General features: G+C 40.1%; 1 protein-coding gene across 2 annotated transcripts in view; it reads right to left on the bottom strand.

The window, feature by feature from the left end:
• Positions 1 to 6,000, bottom strand: part of LOC105823094 (mitogen-activated protein kinase kinase kinase MLK4) — a 51,344-nt gene that overhangs the window by 20,727 nt on the left and 24,617 nt on the right. The gene's annotated exons all lie outside the window — the stretch shown is intronic.

The following is a 6,000-nucleotide window of genomic DNA, read 5'->3' on the forward strand; positions in this document are numbered from 1 at the left end:
TTTTGGTTGATGAGATTGCTAGCAGTAATATTTATTTAATTGCTTGGCACAAGCCGCTCTGGTAATGGCAAATCCCGATTCCTGGCAGGGGGTGTTAATCATTAACAACGACATGCCTTCACAGACTGGGTCAAAGACAGGTGCACGCACATAACGCACAAAGACAGACACACAGAGATAAGAAGCCAGGAATTTAGGGAGGACCTGGTATCTATGGAGGCTACAGTTTACTGAGTAACACGGACCACAGCCAAGTTACTGACCATTAATTCCAAGTCTGACGCCTCCTCCTTTAAGCAATCAGTGAACGAGAAAGGGAGATAGAGCACGTACACCGTGCTTTTTACTCCATCAAAAAAGATGTAATTACTTTAAGCAAAAAAAAAAAAAAAAGTATTATATGTTCTTTAATTGTAAACCAAATGGCTCACAAAATACCATAAATGCTGCATTTCAAGGAGCAATGCACAAAAATCAAATAAAAAGAAAAAACAGACACCACAACAGGATAGCTCAAAAATCAATTTAAAAAAAAACCAGCCCAAAACAAAGAAACTACTGTAAGCCTCAAAATGGAGAAAGAGCTGATGTCCACTCTTGAAGCATGCTTTTACTTTTATACTACATATAATAAGAACTCACTGGAAATGCCTATATCCTCTAGTTTCATAAATAATTATCAATAATTAAAAATAATTAAATAAAAAAGGTTAAAATAATGGTAATTGTTAATTATATCACTTCCAAAGTTTACATTTTATGATCTGAAGCTTCATTTTTTCTCAAAGTCTTCTCCTGTTCTTCAAAAAATTTTTCGTTTTTGTAATTAATAAACATCTAATTTTAGAGTTCTTGAAAACAATTTGGGGAAGTGTAAAAATTTTAAAAATCAGAGTCTTTCCCCTATCATTTTAAGTCAACAAAATGTGTTAAAGTTTCCAAGAAACATATCAATGGTATCACTGATAGTAATCCTTCAAAGAACGGCAGGATTTAAAACATAATCCAGTCTGTGCTTTTCCTAGCATCAGTGCTCGGAGCCGGATCTCCCCATACCTGGCCAGGGAATGGGGGGAGCCTGAGCCAGCCAGCTTCTGCCAAAGTCACCACTTTATTTTTTCTGAGCACTTATTAAGTACGAGGCCCGGCTCTAAGCACTTCGCATATGTGACTCAAGCCTCACACCACCCCTGCGGGAGACAGCTGTATCTGCGACCATTCTAATGCTGAGGAAGTACAGCAGGTAACAAAATCTGAGGCCACACAGCAGAGCTCGAAGGCCAACCAGGCTGTCGGGATCAGAGTTATTGGTTTTAAGCACTATGCTAGCTTGCTATAGATTCTGGCACTTGGAAAAGGCTTCATATAAGAAAAAATGGGTTGGAGGTGGGGTCTATCATATTTTTCAGAATCCCATATAGATATTCCACTTGAGTCCCTCCAGTGAAGGAAGCTGACAGCTGATGAGGTAGTGTATTTCACCCCTAGACAGCTCGAAGGGCTAGATGGTTGCTGATTTGGAGACCAGATTTCAATCCCTGGAGCATTCACTAGAGATCCTACTTCCAAACTCTGGAATAACATGCAACTCATTTCTTCCCTTGTCTACTTGGAAGTCCTCCTGGTACTAAAGGACAGCCCCTGCATCCCCCACCCTCTTCTGTGCTATTTCTGTTCTTCCCATCCTGTGCTCAGATTTCCGGGTTCCCTGCCTATACCTCCACCCTCCCTGGAAGGCTTCTTAAAACATGGAGCTCATAGTCAGATGCAACTCTGTGGGCATGATTGGGACAGGGAAAAATGGGATTAGTATGTCTTGCTTATGAACTCTATATATTAGTGATGGTCTTAGGTTGCATTTACTTGTTTTACTTATATGTGTGTGTATGTATGTGTGTATGTGTATATATATATATATATAATTTTTTTTTTTTTGAGGTAGGGTCTCGCTCGGTCCAGGGTAGAGTACAGTGGCACCATCATAGCTCACTACAACCTTGAACTCCTGAGCTCAGGTGATCCACCTGCCTCAACCTCCCAAGTAGCTGGGACTACAGGTGTGCACCACTACGCCTGGCTAATTTTTTTTTATTTTTGGTAGAGACGGGGTCTCACTGTGTTGCCCAGACTGGTCTCAAACTCCTGGCCCCAAGCGATCTTTTCACCTCAGCCTCCCCAAGTGCTCAGATTACAAGCATGAGCCACTGTGCTCGGCCTGTTTTATATTTTTAAGCTTACAAAATACTGAAAAATCTAAGGAAGAGAATGGATTACTTATACATCTACTTCTTTAAACACCAACTTTAGCAGCTTACATTTATCTTTCTAACCATTATTTTTAATCATTTTACATTATGAAACTTTTAAAATATTCTATAATTAGAGGGAATGACAAATACTCATGCCCTCGCCATCAACACTTAATAGATGCTAAATTTTTACCATCTCTGTTTTAGGTCGCCCAAAGCCCCATGTGCACCATACTCTAATGCTATCCCCTCCCTTTTCAGATTTGCTCTTCTTAAGCTGGCGGGCATCCTTCCTCAGCCTGTACTTCTGGCTTTTTTACACACTTGAATGGTATTGTTTTGTGTGTTTTATAAATGTGTATAAATGGTATATAATGTAACTATCCCTCTGCCACTCAGTTTTTTCCACCCAATATTATGTTCAGATTTATCCACATGGGAACATGTTGCTAGACTTCATTCATTTTAACTACAGCAGCTCCTCAAATAATGTTTCGTTGTAACACTGATGATGAAACAAAAAATTCTTAGCTGGGGCCGCAGTCTGTGTGCAGTTTGCATGTTCTCCCCATGTCTGCATGGGTTTCCTCTCACATCTCAAAGATGTGCTCATTGGGTTCATTGGTGTGTCTATACAGTTCTAGTCTGAGTGAGTGTGGATGTGTGTAAACACACCCTGCACTGGGATGGCGTCCTATCCAGGGCCAGTTCCTGCCTCATGCCCTGAGCTGCTGGAATGGGCTCTGGCCACTCATGACCCTGAACTTAAATAGCTGGGTAAATAATTTTCTTCCTTGTTTTTATTAATCTTTTAAAAATGTACGTATAGCTCACATTTATTTCAGTGTTTACCATTAGAAGTGTTTTGGTCTTTATTTAAAAGTTTGCTAGATGTCTTTGTGACCAGAAATACTCCATAGGTACTTAACTCTTGTTTGGGTCAATTAGCCTATGGTACAATCATTTCGTTATATGTTGTTTTGCTTAAAGTTGCAGTTTCTAAGAAACTATTGACAATGCCAAGTGAGGACTTACTGTACTGTACAGATTCCCACTGTATGAATACACAACATTTTAGGCATCTATTCCCCTATTAATGGATATTGAGGTTGTTCTAGCTTTTCACTATTACAAACAATGCTTAAGTGAACAATCTTAAGCATGTTTCTTTGTGTGTGTGTGTGAGAGTTTCTCAATAACCTATAAGCAGAAGTTAAACAGCTCAGTTGTATGCCTCTTTTATATCGTAGGATTCATAACAATGTATATACTTTTAAATTGAGTGTTCACTTAAAACCACAATAATAATGATTTAGATAATTGCTACTATCTCTCAACTATTAAAATACATATCAGGAGTATATTAACAAACCGTATTTAGGTTTATTTAATGTATTTATTTAACGCTTGCCAAGTGCTGAGGACTGTGTTCAGTGCTGTAGATGCGAATGAACAAGAATGTAACAGCACAGCTCATGAATTTACTACCTAACGGAAAAAGCAAAGCAAGAACAAGTAAACAAGCAAATACTAATCGAGTATGACATGCTGCCATGATAAGGGAAGCACAGTCTATCCAGCACAGCAGAGTGAGGGAGGGAGCTATCAGGAACTGAGATTGGAGGGACCGCCACTCATGGGGTGGGGGCAGAAGCTAGGGAGGGAAGCAGGTTCTCAGCAGAGAAGAACAGTGCTAAGGCCACAAGTCAGGAGCATGACATCGATGGAACTGGGAGAAATTCAGCACGGCCGGGGACAGAGGCAGTGGAAAAGTGAGGCTAAGTGTGTAAGGAGACAGGAAGTGATTGAGGAAAAGAAGCTGGCTATGGGAACAAAGCTAGTCAGATGTGCCTTTTATAAGGAGGAGGGGACATATCAGGGGAGTGAGGCAGGATGCACAGTGCCCAGTCAGGATGATGCAGCCACGGTGCTGGTGGGGACAGCAGGATCAGGCGGGGAATCGCCACCGATGGTCTTTGTCACACAGAAGACCACAGGAAACACTGCCAAGACCCTTGAGACTGGGCACCTGGGAGAACAGGGATCCCATTACCACAAATAAGGAAAAGAATGAGGGATGGCAGAGGGGGCATGAGGAGCAGGTTCTGACTCAATGTCTGGCTCCAAAGTGTTGCCAAGATATTACATCGAGCCCCATTCTGAAACCTGTCAACAAGGTCCAAATCACTAGCCTGGCAATCAAAGGACTGTTCAAGGGTGCAAACCGCCATATCCAATCTCTGAATCCTAAAATTCTGGCACTGTCCCCAGGACACAGCACATATTCAATATCTGTTTGCTGAAAAAAGTATGTGACATTGACACTCAACAATTTCCCCATAGACATGTTCTTAAATCATTTTGTGGTGGTTTTTTTTTGGAAAATAATGTGCATTTTCAGGAATGCTGATGACATATCTTGTATTATTTTCCAATTCAGCAAGGTAACAGAAGTAAGATACTTGAAAATAGAATCTGGGCATAGAATGTCTTAGTATCATGCACAGTATTACATACATTAGCTCAGGAAACGATTATGCATATATGTAAACCACAACTTGTTCTGCCCTTGTTTGTGTTTTCTTCTGGACTTAGGGTGGCTACTGGCCTTCAGTATATGATCATTGTGAAAGTCTAGAGCTACAGTGCAAAGCCGTACTACACAAATCAAGGTGACTTTATCCTGGCAAAATGACTCTTAGCTATACCATAATTCCATGCTTCAACATCAAAAATCAGAATAAGTGAATGGCACTCTTTATTTAAGCAAAGCAATATCCACTTACCCAAAAAGAATTCTACTATTTTAGCATCACAAGTGTATGAGTTATAAAAATTCCTTCCTGGAAGTTCATATGACTTTATAAAGAGTGTCAATAATTTACAATGTTGTACTTTTAACCAAGACATTTACTGCATGTACAACAGAAGAATTTAAACTATTGAACAAGTATACACTTCAGACAACAAGAATGAAACTTGATTCATCAAAACACTCAAGTATTTCAAAAATATCTTTAAAAAAATAAATACTACTATTGTAGCACAGAGCCACAGTTTGAATTTGGAGTTCTTCATTGCTTATCTATCTACCTACCTATCTATTTAGAGACAGAGTCTCACTCTGTCACCCAGCTACAGTGCAGTGGTGTCATCATAGCTCACTGCAAACTCAAACACCTGGGCTCAAGCAATCCTCCTGCCTCGGCCTCCCAGGTAGGTGGGACTACAGGTGCACGCCACCACGCCTGGATGATTTTTTTATTTTTTGTAAAGATGGGGTCCTGCTCTTGCTCAGGCTGGTCTCAAACTCCTGACCTCAAGCAATCCTCCAGCCTTGGCTTCCCAGAGTGCCTTCAGTTGTCACCATCCAAAAGGGACCATGTTAACTCAACCCACTTCCCAACTAGTCTGCCTTCCAATTAGGGGTGTGTTTACTTCTCCTATTTCACCTCATATCAATATTAACAACATAACTGCAGCCTCTGTATGTTTATACACTTATTTGTTTCCTTCTTAAAATGTATAAGCTATGAACAGCTTAACTCACATTAAAGAGTTCAAAATGTACACATTTTCCTGGTTTCTCCAACAAAGCACTAGTCTTGGAAATAAGAGGGAGGTGAATATGGAAGAACTAGCATAAAAGAGAGGCTTTCAAACACATCAAAACAACTTGTAGACCTTGTAAAAATTCTGATTTGCAAAAAACCAACTATAAAAAGACATCTTTGTGATAGTTAAACATGGA

The sequence above is a fragment of the Propithecus coquereli genome, unplaced genomic scaffold (assembly GCF_000956105.1).
Source record: "Propithecus coquereli isolate 6110/MARCELLA unplaced genomic scaffold, Pcoq_1.0 Scaffold66, whole genome shotgun sequence".
In the NCBI taxonomy this organism is placed as follows: Eukaryota; Metazoa; Chordata; class Mammalia; order Primates; family Indriidae; genus Propithecus; species Propithecus coquereli.